This window comes from Triturus cristatus, chromosome 1_1 (assembly GCF_964204655.1).
Source record: "Triturus cristatus chromosome 1_1, aTriCri1.1, whole genome shotgun sequence".
NCBI lineage: Eukaryota > Metazoa > Chordata > Amphibia > Caudata > Salamandridae > Triturus > Triturus cristatus.
Window position 1 is genome coordinate 201,257,387 of NC_140579.1, and position 13,887 is coordinate 201,271,273.

A 13,887-nucleotide genomic window follows, 5' to 3' on the forward strand; every position below is an offset into this window, starting at 1 on the left:
AGTCAGTGAGTCAGTTAGAGTGAGTGAGTCAGTGAGAGTGAGTGAGTCAGTCAGGGAGACTGAGTCAGTCAGTGAGAGTACGTGAGTCAGTCAGTGAGAGTGAGTGAGTCAGTCAGTGAGAGTGAGTGAGTGAGTCAGTGAGAGTGAGTAAATCATTGAGAGTGAATGAGTCAGTGAGAGTGAGTGAGTCAGTGAGAGTGAGTGAGTCAGTCAGTGAGAGTGAGTGAGTCAGTCAGTGAGTGTGAGTGAGTCAGTCAGTGAGAGAGAGAGAGTCAGTCAGTGAGAGTGAGTCAGTCAGTGAGAGTGAGTGAGTCAGTCAGTGAGAGTGAGTGAGTCAGTCAGTGAGAGTGAGTCAATCAGTGAGAGTGAGTCAGTCAGTGAGAGTGAGTCAGTCAGTGAGAGTGAGTGAGTCAGTGAGAGAGAGAGTGAGTCAGTGAGAGTGAGTCAGTCAGTGAGGGTGAGCGAGTCAGTCAGTGAGAGTGAGTGAGTCAGTCAGTGAGAGTGAGTGAGTCAGTGAGAGTGAGTGAGTCAGTCAGGGAGACTGAGTCAGTCAGTGAGAGTGAGTGTCAGTCAGTGAGAGTGAGTGTCAGTCAGTGAGAGTGAGTGTCAGTCAGTGAGAGTGAGTCTCAGTCAGTGAGAGTGAGTGAGTCAGTCAGTGAGAGTAAGTGAGTCAGTCAGTGAGAGTGAGTGAGTCAGTCAGTGAGAGTGAGTGAGTCAGCCAGTGAGTCAGCCAGTGAGTCATGCAGTGACTCAGTCAGTGAGAGTGAGCCAGTCAGTGAGAGTGAGTCAGTCAGTGAGAGTGAGTCAGTCAGTGAGTGAGAGTCAGTGAGTCAGTGAGAGTCAGTGAGTCAGTTAGAGTGAGTGAGTCAGTGAGAGTGAGTGAGTCAGTGAGAGTGAGTGAGTCAGTGAGAGTGAGTGAGTGAGTCAGTGAGAGTGAGTAAATCATTGAGAGTGAGTGAGTCAGTGAGAGTGAGTGAGTCAGTGAGAGTGAGTGAGTCAGTCAGTGAGAGTGAGTGAGTCAGTCAGTGAGTGTGAGTGAGTCAGTCAGAGAGAGTGAGTGTCAGTCAGTGAGAGTGTCAGTCAGTGAGAGTGAGTGAGTCAGTCAGTGAGAGTGAGTGAGTCAGTCAGTGAGAGTGAGTGAGTGAGTCAGTCAGTGAGAGTGAGTGAGTCAGTGAGAGAGAGAGTGAGTCAGTGAGAGTGAGTCAGTCAGTGAGAGTGAGCGAGTCAGTCAGTGAGAGTGAGTGAGTCAGTCAGTGAGAGTGAGTGAGTCAGTGAGAGTGAGTGAGTCAGTCAGGGAGACTGAGTCAGTCAGTGAGAGTGCGTGAGTCAGTCAGTGAGAGTGAGTGAGTCAGTCAGTGAGAGTGAGTGAGTCAGTCAGTGAGAGTGAGTGAGTCAGTCAGTGAGAGTGAGTCAGTCAGTGAGAGTGAGTGAGTCATTGAGAGTGAGTGAGTCAGTGAGAGTGAGTCAGTCAATCAGTGAGAGTGAGTCAGTCAGTCAGTGAGAGTGAGTCAGTGAGAGTGAGTCAGTGAGTGAGTGAGTCAGTGAGAGTGAGTGAGTCAGTGAGAGTGAGTCAATTAAAGTGAGTCAGTGAGAGTGAGTCAGTGAGAGTGAGAGTGAGGGAGTCAGTCAGTGAGAGTAAGTGAGTCAGTCAGTGAGAGTGAGTGAGTCAGTCAGTGAGAGTGAGTGAGTCAGCCAGTGAGTCAGCCAGTGAGTCATGCAGTGACTCAGTCAGTGAGAGTGAGCCAGTCAGTGAGAGTGAGTCAGTCAGTGAGAGTGAGTCAGTTAGTGAGTGAGAGTCAGTGAGTCAGTGAGAGTCAGTGAGTCAGTTAGAGTGAGTGAGTCAGTGAGAGTGAGTCAGTCAGTGAGAGTGAGTGAGTCAGTGAGAGTGAGTGAGTGAGTCAGTGAGAGTGAGTAAATCATTGAGAGTGAGTGAGTCAGTGAGAGTGAGTGAGTCAGTGAGAGTGAGTGAGTCAGTCAGTGAGAGTGAGTGAGTCAGTCAGTGAGAGTGAGTCAGTCAGGTAGAGTAAGTGAGTCAGTCAGTGAGAGTGAGTGAGTCAGTCAGTGAGAGTGAGTCAGTCAGTGAGAGTGAGTGAGTCAGTGAGAGAGAGAGTGAGTAAGTGAGAGTGAGTCAGTCAGTGAGAGTGAGCAAGTCAGTCAGTGACAGTGAATGAGTCAGTCAGTGAGAGTGAGTGAGTCAGTGAGAGTGAGTGAGTCAGTCAGGGAGACTGAGTCAGTCAGTGAGAGTGCGTGAGTCAGTCAGTGAGAGTGAGTGTCAGTCAGTGAGAGTGAGTGTCAGGCAGTGAGAGTGAGTGTCAGTCAGTGAGAGTGAGTCTCAGTCAGTGAGAGTGAGTAAGTCAGTCAGTGAGAGTGAGTGAGTCAATGAGAGTGAGTGAGTCAGTCAGTGAGAGTGAGTCAGTCAGTGAGAGTGAGTGAGTCAGTCAGTGAGAGTGAGTGTCATTCAGTGAGAGTGAGTGTCAGTCAGTGAGAGTGAGTCTCAGTCAGTGAGAGTAAGTGAGTCAGTCAGTGAGAGTGAGTGAGTCAGTCAGTGAGAGTGAGTGAGTCCGTCAATGAGAGTGAGTAAGTCAGTCAGTGAGAGTGAGTGAGTCAGCCAGTGAGTCAGCCAGTTAGTCAGTCAGTGACTCAGTCAGTGAGAGTGAACCAGTCAGTGAGAGTGAGTCAGTCAGTGAGAGTGAGTCAGTCAGTGAGAGTGAGTCAGTCAGTGAGAGTCAGTGAGTCAGTGAGAGTCAGTGAGTCAGTGAGAGTGAGTGAGTCAGTGAGAGTGAGTGAGTGAGTCAGTGAGAGTGAGTGAGTGAGTCAGTGAGAGTGAATGAGTCATTGAGAGTGAGTGAGTCAGTGAGAGTGAGTGAGTCAGTGAGAGTGAGTGAATCAGTCAGTGAGAGTGAGTCAGTCAGTGAGTGTGAGTGAGTCAGTCAGTGAGAGAGAGAGAGAGTCAGTCAGTGAGAGTGAGTCAGTCAGTGAGAGTGAGTGAGTCAGTCAGTGAGAGTGAGTGAGTCAATCAGTGAGAGTGAGTCAGTCAGTGAGAGTGAGTGAGTCAGTGAGAGTGAGTCAGTCAGTGAGAGTGAGTGAGTCAGTGAGAGAGAGAGTGAGTCAGTGAGAGTGACTCAGTCAGTGAGAGTGAGTTTCAGTCAGTGAGAGTGAGTGAGTCAGTCAGTGAGAGTGAGTGAGTCAGTCAGTGAGAGTGAGTGAGTCAGTCAGTGAGAGTGAGTCAGTCAGTGAGAGTAAGTGAGTCAGTCAGTGAGAGTGAGTGAGTCAGTGAGAGTGAGCGAGTCAGTCAGTGAGAGTGAGTGAGTCAGTCAGGGAGACTGAGTCAGTCAGTGAGAGTGCATGAGTCAGTCAGTGAAAGTGAGTGTCAGTCAGTGAGAGTGAGTGTCAGTCAGTGAGAGTGAGTGTCAGTCAGTGAGAGTGAGTGTCAGTCAGTGAGAGTGAGTGAGTCAGTCAGTGAGAGTAAGTGAGTCAGTCAGTGAGAGTGAGTGAGTCAGTCAGTGAGAGTGAGTGAGTCAGCCAGTGAGTCAGCCAGTGAGTCATGCAGTGACTCAGTCAGTGAGAGTGAGCCAGTCAGTGAGAGTGAGTCAGTCAGTGAGAGTGAGTCAGTCAGTGAGTGAGAGTCAGTGAGTCAGTGAGAGTCAGTGAGTCAGTTAGAGTGAGTGAGTCAGTGAGAGTGAGTGAGTCAGTGAGAGTGAGTGAGTCAGTGAGAGTGAGTGAGTGAGTCAGTCAGAGTGAGTAAATCATTGAGAGTGAGTGAGTCAGTGAGAGTGAGTGAGTCAGTGAGAGTGAGTGAGTCAGTCAGTGAGAGTGAGTGAGTCAGTCAGTGAGTGTGAGTGAGTCAGTCAGTAAGAGAGAGAGAGAGTCAGTCAGTGAGAGTGAGTCAGTCAGTGAGAGTGAGTGAGTCAGTGAGTGAGAGTGAGTGAGTCAGTCAGTTAGAATGAGTCAATCAGTGAGAGTGAGTCAGTCAGTGAGAGTGAGTCAGTCAGTGAGAGTGAGTGAGTCAGTGAGAGAGAGAGTGAGTCAGTGAGAGTGAGTGAGTCAGTCAGGGAGACTGAGTCAGTCAGTGAGAGTACGTGAGTCAGTCAGTGAGAGTGAGTGTCAGTCAGTGAGAGTGAGTGTCAGTCAGTGAGAGTTAGTGTCAGTCAGTGAGAGTGAGTCTCAGTCAGTGAGAGTGAGTGAGTCAGTCAGTGAGAGTGAGTGAGTCAGTCAGTGAGAGTGAGTGAGTCAGTCAGTGAGAGTGAGTGAGTCAGCCAGTCAGTCAGCCAGTGGGTCAGTCAGTGACTCAGTCAGTGAGAGTGAGCCAGTCAGTGAGAGTGAGTCAGTCAGTGAGAGTGAGTCAGTCAGTGAGAGTGAGTCAGTGAGAGTGAGTCAGTGAGAGTGAGTGAGTCAGTGAGAGAGAGAGTGAGTCAGTGAGAGTGAGTCAGTCAGTGAGAGTGAGCGAGTCAGTCAGTGAGAGTGAGTGAGTCAGTCAGTGAGAGTGAGTGAGTCAGTGAGAGTGAGTGAGTCAGTCAGGGAGACTGAGTCAGTCAGTGAGAGTACGTGAGTCAGTCAGTGAGAGTGAGTGAGTCAGTCAGTGAGAGTGAGTGAGTGAGTCAGTGAGAGTGAGTAAATCATTGAGAGTGAATGAGTCAGTGAGAGTGAGTGAGTCAGTGAGAGTGAGTGAGTCAGTCAGTGAGAGTGAGTGAGTCAGTCAGTGAGTGTGAGTGAGTCAGTCAGTGAGAGAGAGAGAGTCAGTCAGTGAGAGTGAGTCAGTCAGTGAGAGTGAGTGAGTCAGTCAGTGAGAGTGAGTGAGTCAGTCAGTGAGAGTGAGTCAATCAGTGAGAGTGAGTCAGTCAGTGAGAGTGAGTCAGTCAGTGAGAGTGAGTGAGTCAGTGAGAGAGAGAGTGAGTCAGTGAGAGTGAGTCAGTCAGTGAGGGTGAGCGAGTCAGTCAGTGAGAGTGAGTGAGTCAGTCAGTGAGAGTGAGTGAGTCAGTGAGAGTGAGTGAGTCAGTCAGGGAGACTGAGTCAGTCAGTGAGAGTGAGTGTCAGTCAGTGAGAGTGAGTGTCAGTCAGTGAGAGTGAGTGTCAGTCAGTGAGAGTGAGTGTCAGTCAGTGAGAGTGAGTCTCAGTCAGTGAGAGTGAGTGAGTCAGTCAGTGAGAGTAAGTGAGTCAGTCAGTGAGAGTGAGTGAGTCAGTCAGTGAGAGTGAGTGAGTCAGCCAGTGAGTCAGCCAGTGAGTCATGCAGTGACTCAGTCAGTGAGAGTGAGCCAGTCAGTGAGAGTGAGTCAGTCAGTGAGAGTGAGTCAGTCAGTGAGTGAGAGTCAGTGAGTCAGTGAGAGTCAGTGAGTCAGTTAGAGTGAGTGAGTCAGTGAGAGTGAGTGAGTCAGTGAGAGTGAGTGAGTCAGTGAGAGTGAGTGAGTGAGTCAGTGAGAGTGAGTAAATCATTGAGAGTGAGTGAGTCAGTGAGAGTGAGTGAGTCAGTGAGAGTGAGTGAGTCAGTCAGTGAGAGTGAGTGAGTCAGTCAGTGAGTGTGAGTGAGTCAGTCAGAGAGAGAGAGAGAGAGTCAGTCAGTGAGAGTGAGTCAGTCAGTGAGTGAGTGAGTCAGTGAGTGAGAGTGAGTGAGTCAGTCAGTGAGAGTGAGTCAATCAGTGAGAGTGAGTCAGTCAGTGAGAGTGAGTCAGTCAGTGAGAGTGAGTGAGTCAGTGAGAGAGAGAGTGAGTCAGTGAGAGTGAGTCAGTCAGTGAGAGTGAGCGAGTCAGTCAGTGAGAGTGAGTGAGTCAGTCAGTGAGAGTGAGTGAGTCAGTGAGAGTGAGTGAGTCAGTCAGGGAGACTGAGTCAGCCAGTGAGAGTACGTGAGTCAGTCAGTGAGAGTGAGTGTCAGTCAGTGAGAGTGAGTGTCAGTCAGTGAGAGTTAGTGTCAGTCAGTGAGAGTGAGTCTCAGTCAGTGAGAGTGAGTGAGTCAGTCAGTGAGAGTGAGTGAGTCAGTCAGTGAGAGTGAGTGAGTCAGTCAGTGAGAGTGAGTCAGTCAGTCTGAGAGTAAGTGAGTCAGTCAGTGAGAGTGAGTGAGTCAGTCAGTAAGAGTGAGTGAGTCAGTCAGTGAGAGTGAGTGAGTTAGCCAGGGAGTCAGCCAGTGGGTCAGTCAGTGACTCAGTCAGTGAGAGTGAGCCAGTCAGTGAGAGTGAGTCAGTCAGTGAGAGTGAGTCAGTCAGTGAGAGTGAGTCAGTGAGAGTGAGTCAGTGAGAGGGAGTCAGTCAGTGAGAGTGAGTCAGTCAGTATGTGAGAGTGGGTGAGTGTCAGTGAGAGTGAGTCAGTCAGTGAGAGTCAGTCAGTGAGAGTGAGCAAGCGAGTCAGTGAGAGTGAGTCAGTCAGTCAGTGAGAGTGAGTCAGTCAGTCAGTGAGAGTGAGTCAGTGAGAGTGAGTCAGTGAGTGAGTGAGTCAGTGAGACTGAGTCAGTGAGAGTGAGTCAATTAAAGTGAGTCAGTGAGAGTGAGTCAGTGAGAGTGAGAGTGAGTGAGTCAGTCAGTGAGAGTGAGTGAGTCAGTGAGAGTGAGTCAGTCAGTCAGTGAGAGTGAGTCAGTGAGAGTGAGTCAGTCAGTGAGAGTGAGTCAGTCAGTGAGTCAGTGAGAGTGAGTGAGTCAGTGAGAGTGAGTGAGTCAGTGAGAGTGAGTGAGTGAGTCAGTGAGAGTGAGTGAGTCAGTCAGTGAGAGTGATTGAGTCATTGAGAGTGAGTGAGTCAGTGAGAGTGAGTCAGTCAGTCAGTGAGAGTGAGTCAGTCAGTCAGTGAGAGTGAGTCAGTGAGAGTGAGTCAGTGAGTGAGTGAGTCAGTGAGTGAGAGTGAGTGAGTCAGTCAGTGAGAGTGAGTCAATCAGTGAGAGTGAGTCAGTCAGTGAGAGTGAGTCAGTCAGTGAGAGTGAGTGAGTCAGTGAGAGAGAGAGTGAGTCAGTGAGAGTGAGTCAGTCAGTGAGAATGAGCGAGTCAGTCAGTGAGAGTGAGTGAGTCAGTCAGTGAGAGTGAGTGAGTCAGTGAGAGTGAGTGAGTCAGTCAGGGAGACTGAGTCAGTCAGTGAGAGTACGTGAGTCAGTCAGTGAGAGTGAGTGTCAGTCAGTGAGATTGAGTGTCAGTCAGTGAGAGTTAGTGTCAGTCAGTGAGAGTGAGTCTCAGTCAGTGAGAGTGAGTGAGTCAGTCAGTGAGAGTGAGTGAGTCAGTCAGTGAGAGTGAGTGAGTCAGTCAGTGAGAGTGAGTCAGTCAGTCTGAGAGTAAGTGAGTCAGTCAGTGAGAGTGAGTGAGTCAGTCAGTAAGAGTGAGTGAGTCAGTCAGTGAGAGTGAGTGAGTTAGCCAGTGAGTCAGCCAGTGGGTCAGTCAGTGACTCAGTCAGTGAGAGTGAGCCAGTCAGTGAGAGTGAGTCAGTCAGTGAGAGTGAGTCAGTCAGTGAGAGTGAGTCAGTGAGAGTGAGTCAGTGAGAGGGAGTCAGTCAGTGAGAGTGAGTCAGTCAGTGTGTGAGAGTGGGTGAGTGTCAGTGAGAGTGAGTCAGTCAGTGAGAGTCAGTCAGTGAGAGTGAGCAAGTGAGTCAGTGAGAGTGAGTCAGTCAGTCAGTGAGAGTGAGTCAGTCAGTCAGTGAGAGTGAGTCAGTGAGAGTGAGTCAGTGAGTGAGTGAGTCAGTGAGAGTGAGTCAGTGAGAGTGAGTCAATTAAAGTGAGCCAGTGAGAGTGAGTCAGTGAGAGTGAGAGTGAGTGAGTCAGTCAGTGAGAGTGAGTGAGTCAGTGAGAGTGAGTGAGTCAGTCAGTGAGAGTGAGTCAGTGAGAGTGAGTCAGTCAGTGAGAGTGAGTCAGTCAGTGAGTCAGTGACAGTCAGTGAGTCAGTGAGAGTGAGTGAGTCAGTGAGAGTGAGTGAGTGAGTCAGTGAGAGTGAGTGAGTCAGTCAGTGAGAGTGAGTGAGTCATTGAGAGTGAGTCAGTCAGTGAGAGTGAGTCAGTCAGTCAGTGAGAGTGAGTCAGTCAGTCAGTGAGAGTGAGTCAGTGAGAGTGAGTCAGTGAGTGAGTGAGTCAGTGAGAGTGAGTGAGTCAGTGAGAGTGAGTCAATTAAAGTGAGTCAGTGAGAGTGAGTCAGTGAGAGTGAGAGTGAGAGAGTCAGTCAGTGAGAGTAAGTGAGTCAGTCAGTGAGAGTGAGTGAGTCAGTCAGTGAGAGTGAGTGAGTCAGCCAGTGAGTCAGCCAGTGAGTCATGCAGTGAATCAGTCAGTGAGAGTGAGCCAGTCAGTGAGAGTGAGTCAGTCAGTGAGAGTGAGTCAGTCAGTGAGTGAGAGTCAGTGAGTCAGTGAGAGTCAGTGAGTCAGTTAGAGTGAGTGAGTCAGTGAGAGTGAGTGAGTCAGTGAGAGTGAGTGAGTCAGTGAGAGTGAGTGAGTGAGTCAGTGAGAGTGAGTAAATCATTGAGAGTGAGTGAGTCAGTGAGAGTGAGTGAGTCAGTGAGAGTGAGTGAGTCAGTCAGTGAGAGTGAGTGAGTCAGTCAGTGAGTGTGAGTGAGTCAGTCAGTGAGAGAGAGAGAGAGTCAGTCAGTGAGAGTGAGTCAGTCAGTGAGAGTGTGTGAGTCAGTCAGTGAGAGTGTGTGAGTCAGTCAGTGAGAGTGAGTGAGTCAGTCAGTGAAAGTGAGTCAATCAGTGAGAGTGAGTCAGTCAGTGAGAGTGAGTCAGTCAGTGAGAGTGAGTGAGTGAGTCAGTGAGAGTGAGTCAGTCAGTCAGTGAGTGTGAGTGAGTCAGTCAGTAAGAGAGAGAGAGAGTCAGTCAGTGACAGTGAGTCAGTCAGTGAGAGTGAGTGAGTGAGAGTGAGTGAGTCAGTCAGTTAGAATGAGTCAATCAGTGAGAGTGAGTCAGTCAGTGAGAGTGAGTCAGTCAGTGAGAGTGAGTGAGTCAGTGAGAGAGAGAGTGAGTCAGTGAGAGTGAGTCAGTCAGTGAGAGTGAGCGAGTCAGTCAGTGAGAGTGAGTGAGTCAGTCAGTGAGAGTGAGTGAGTCAGTGAGAGTGAGTGAGTCAGTCAGGGAGACTGAGTCAGTCAGTGAGAGTACGTGAGTCAGTCAGTGAGAGTGAGTGTCAGTCAGTGAGAGTGAGTGTCAGTCAGTGAGAGTGAGTCTCAGTCAGTGAGAGTGAGTGAGTCAGTCAGTGAGAGTGAGTGAGTCAGTCAGTGAGAGTGAGTGAGTCAGTCAGTGAGAGTGAGTGAGTCAGCCAGTGAGTCAGCCAGTGGGTCAGTCAGTGACTCAGTCAGTGAGAGTGAGCCAGTCAGTGAGAGTGAGTCAGTCAGTGAGAGTGAGTCAGTCAGTGAGTGAGAGTCACTGAGTCAGTGAGAGTCAGTGAGTTAGTTAGAGTGAGTGAATCAGTGAGAGTGAGTGAGTCAGTGAGAGTGAGTGAGTGAGTCAGTGAGAGCGAGTGAGTGAGTCAGTGAGAGTGAGTAAATCATTGAGAGTGAGTGAGTCAGTGAGAGTGAGTGAGTCAGTGAGAGTAAATCAGTCAGTCAGTGAGAGTGAGTGAGTCAGTCAGTGAGTGTGAGTGAGTCAGTCAGTGAGAGAGAGAGAGTCAGTCAGTGAGAGTGAGTCAGTCAGTGAGAGTGAGTGAGTCAGTCAGTGAGAGTGAGTGAGTCAGTCAGTGAGAGTGAGTCAGTCAGTGAGAGTGAGTGAGTCAGTGAGAGAGAGAGTGAGTCAGTGAGAGTGAGTCAGTCAGTGAGAGTGAGCGAGTCAGTCAGTGAGAGTGAGTGAGTCAGTCAGTGAGAGTGAGTGAGTCAGTGAGAGTGAGTGAGTCAGTCAGGGAGACTGAGTCAGTCAGTGAGAGTGCGTGAGTCAGTCAGTGAGAGTGAGTGTCAGTCAGTGAGAGTGAGTGTCAGTCAGTGAGAGTGAGTCTCAGTCAGTGAGAGTGAGTGAGTCAGTCAGTGAGAGTGAGTGAGTCAGTCAGTGAGAGTGAGTGAGTCAGTCAGTGAGAGTGAGTCAATCAGTGAGAGTGAGTCAGTCAGTGAGAGTGAGTCAGTCAGTGAGAGTGAATGAGTCAGTCAGTGAGAGTGAGTGAGTCAGTCAGTGAGTGTGAGTGAGTCAGTCAGTAAGAGAGAGAGAGAGAGTCAGTCAGTGAGAGTGAGTCAGTCAGTGAGAGTGAGTGAGTCAGTGAGTGAGAGTGAGTGAGTCAGTCAGTTAGAATGAGTCAATCAGTGAGAGTGAGTCAGTCAGTGAGAGTGAGTCAGTCAGTGAGAGTGAGTCAGTCAGTGAGAGAGAGAGTCAGTCAGTGAGAGTGAGTCAGTCAGTGAGAGTGAGTGAGTCAGTCAGTGAGAGTGAGTGAGTCAATCAGTGAGAGTGAGTCAGTCAGTGAGAGTGAGTGAGTCAGTGAGAGTGAGTCAGTCAGTGAGAGTGAGTGAGTCAGTGAGAGAGAGAGTGAGTCAGTGAGAGTGACTCAGTCAGTGAGAGTGAGTTTCAGTCAGTGAGAGTGAGTGAGTCAGTCAGTGAGAGTGAGTGAGTCAGTCAGTGAGAGTGAGTGAGTCAGTCAGTGAGAGTGAGTCAGTCAGTGAGAGTAAGTGAGTCAGTCAGTGAGAGTGAGTGAGTCAGTGAGAGTGAGCGAGTCAGTCAGTGAGAGTGAGTGAGTCAGTCAGGGAGACTGAGTCAGTCAGTGAGAGTGCATGAGTCAGTCAGTGAAAGTGAGTGTCAGTCAGTGAGAGTGAGTGTCAGTCAGTGAGAGTGAGTGTCAGTCAGTGAGAGTGAGTGTCAGTCAGTGAGAGTGAGTGAGTCAGTCAGTGAGAGTAAGTGAGTCAGTCAGTGAGAGTGAGTGAGTCAGTCAGTGAGAGTGAGTGAGTCAGCCAGTGAGTCAGCCAGTGAGTCATGCAGTGACTCAGTCAGTGAGAGTGAGCCAGTCAGTGAGAGTGAGTCAGTCAGTGAGAGTGAGTCAGTCAGTGAGTGAGAGTCAGTGAGTCAGTGAGAGTCAGTGAGTCAGTTAGAGTGAGTGAGTCAGTGAGAGTGAGTGAGTCAGTGAGAGTGAGTGAGTCAGTGAGAGTGAGTGAGTGAGTCAGTCAGAGTGAGTAAATCATTGAGAGTGAGTGAGTCAGTGAGAGTGAGTGAGTCAGTGAGAGTGAGTGAGTCAGTCAGTGAGAGTGAGTGAGTCAGTCAGTGAGTGTGAGTGAGTCAGTCAGTAAGAGAGAGAGAGAGTCAGTCAGTGAGAGTGAGTCAGTCAGTGAGAGTGAGTGAGTCAGTGAGTGAGAGTGAGTGAGTCAGTCAGTTAGAATGAGTCAATCAGTGAGAGTGAGTCAGTCAGTGAGAGTGAGTCAGTCAGTGAGAGTGAGTGAGTCAGTGAGAGAGAGAGTGAGTCAGTGAGAGTGAGTGAGTCAGTCAGGGAGACTGAGTCAGTCAGTGAGAGTACGTGAGTCAGTCAGTGAGAGTGAGTGTCAGTCAGTGAGAGTGAGTGTCAGTCAGTGAGAGTTAGTGTCAGTCAGTGAGAGTGAGTCTCAGTCAGTGAGAGTGAGTGAGTCAGTCAGTGAGAGTGAGTGAGTCAGTCAGTGAGAGTGAGTGAGTCAGTCAGTGAGAGTGAGTGAGTCAGCCAGTCAGTCAGCCAGTGGGTCAGTCAGTGACTCAGTCAGTGAGAGTGAGCCAGTCAGTGAGAGTGAGTCAGTCAGTGAGAGTGAGTCAGTCAGTGAGAGTGAGTCAGTGAGAGTGAGTCAGTGAGAGTGAGTGAGTCAGTGAGAGAGAGAGTGAGTCAGTGAGAGTGAGTCAGTCAGTGAGAGTGAGCGAGTCAGTCAGTGAGAGTGAGTGAGTCAGTCAGTGAGAGTGAGTGAGTCAGTGAGAGTGAGTGAGTCAGTCAGGGAGACTGAGTCAGTCAGTGAGAGTACGTGAGTCAGTCAGTGAGAGTGAGTGAGTCAGTCAGTGAGAGTGAGTGAGTGAGTCAGTGAGAGTGAGTAAATCATTGAGAGTGAATGAGTCAGTGAGAGTGAGTGAGTCAGTGAGAGTGAGTGAGTCAGTCAGTGAGAGTGAGTGAGTCAGTCAGTGAGTGTGAGTGAGTCAGTCAGTGAGAGAGAGAGAGTCAGTCAGTGAGAGTGAGTCAGTCAGTGAGAGTGAGTGAGTCAGTCAGTGAGAGTGAGTGAGTCAGTCAGAGAGACTGAGTCAGTCAGTGAGAGTGCGTGAGTCAGTCAGTGAGAGTGAGTGTCAGTCAGTGAGAGTGAGTGTCAGTCAGTGAGAGTGAGTGTCAGTCAGTGAGAGTGAGTCTCAGTCAGTGAGAGTGAGTGAGTCAGTCAGTGAGAGTGAGTGAGTCAGTGAGAGTGAGTTAGTCAGTCAGTGAGAGTGAGTCAGTTAGTGAGAGTGAGTGAGTCAGTCAGTGAGAGTGAGTGTCAGTCAGTGAGAGTGAGTCAGTCAGTGAGTGTGAGTGAGTCAGTCAGTGAGAGAGAGAGAGAGTCAGTCAGTGAGAGTGAGTCAGTCAGTGAGAGTGAGTGAGTCAGTCAGTGAGAGTGAGTGAGTCAATCAGTGAGAGTGAGTCAGTCAGTGAGAGTGAGTGAGTCAGTGAGAGTGAGTCAGTCAGTGAGAGTGAGTGAGTCAGTGAGAGAGAGAGTGAGTCAGTGAGAGTGACTCAGTCAGTGAGAGTGAGTTTCAGTCAGTGAGAGTGAGTGAGTCAGTCAGTGAGAGTGAGTGAGTCAGTCAGTGAGAGTGAGTGAGTCAGTCAGTGAGAGTGAGTCAGTCAGTGAGAGTAAGTGAGTCAGTCAGTGAGAGTGAGTGAGTCAGTGAGAGTGAGCGAGTCAGTCAGTGAGAGTGAGTGAGTCAGTCAGGGAGACTGAGTCAGTCAGTGAGAGTGCATGAGTCAGTCAGTGAAAGTGAGTGTCAGTCAGTGAGAGTGAGTGTCAGTCAGTGAGAGTGAGTGTCAGTCAGTGAGAGTGAGTGTCAGTCAGTGAGAGTGAGTGAGTCAGTCAGTGAGAGTAAGTGAGTCAGTCAGTGAGAGTGAGTGAGTCAGTCAGTGAGAGTGAGTGAGTCAGCCAGTGAGTCAGCCAGTGAGTCATGCAGTGACTCAGTCAGTGAGAGTGAGCCAGTCAGTGAGAGTGAGTCAGTCAGGTAGAGTGAGTCAGTCAGTGAGTGAGAGTCAGTGAGTCAGTGAGAGTCAGTGAGTCAGTTAGAGTGAGTGAGTCAGTGAGAGTGAGTGAGTCAGTCAGGGAGACTGAGTCAGTCAGTGAGAGTACGTGAGTCAGTCAGTGAGAGTGAGTGAGTCAGTCAGTGAGAGTGAGTGAGTGAGTCAGTGAGAGTGAGTAAATCATTGAGAGTGAATGAGTCAGTGAGAGTGAGTGAGTCAGTGAGAGTGAGTGAGTCAGTCAGTGAGAGTGAGTGAGTCAGTCAGTGAGTGTGAGTGAGTCAGTCAGTGAGAGAGAGAGAGTCAGTCAGTGAGAGTGAGTCAGTCAGTGAGAGTGAGTGAGTCAGTCAGTGAGAGTGAGTGAGTCAGTCAGTGAGAGTGAGTCAATCAGTGAGAGTGAGTCAGTCAGTGAGAGTGAGTCAGTCAGTGAGAGTGAGTGAGTCAGTGAGAGAGAGAGTGAGTCAGTGAGAGTGAGTCAGTCAGTGAGGGTGAGCGAGTCAGTCAGTGAGAGTGAGTGAGTCAGTCAGTGAGAGTGAGTGAGTCAGTGAGAGTGAGTGAGTCAGTCAGGGAGACTGAGTCAGTCAGTGAGAGTGAGTGTCAGTCAGTGAGAGTGAGTGTCAGTCAGTGAGAGTGAGTGTCAGTCAGTGAGAGTGAGTCTCAGTCAGTGAGAGTGAGTGAGTCAGTCAGTGAGAGTAAGTGAGTCAGTCAGTGAGAGTGAGTGAGTCAGTCAGTGAGAGTGAGTGAGTCAGCCAGTGAGTCAGCCAGTGAGTCATGCAGTGACTCAGTCAGTGAGAGTGAGCCAGTCAGTGAGAGTGAGTCAGTCAGTGAGAGTGAGTCAGTCAGT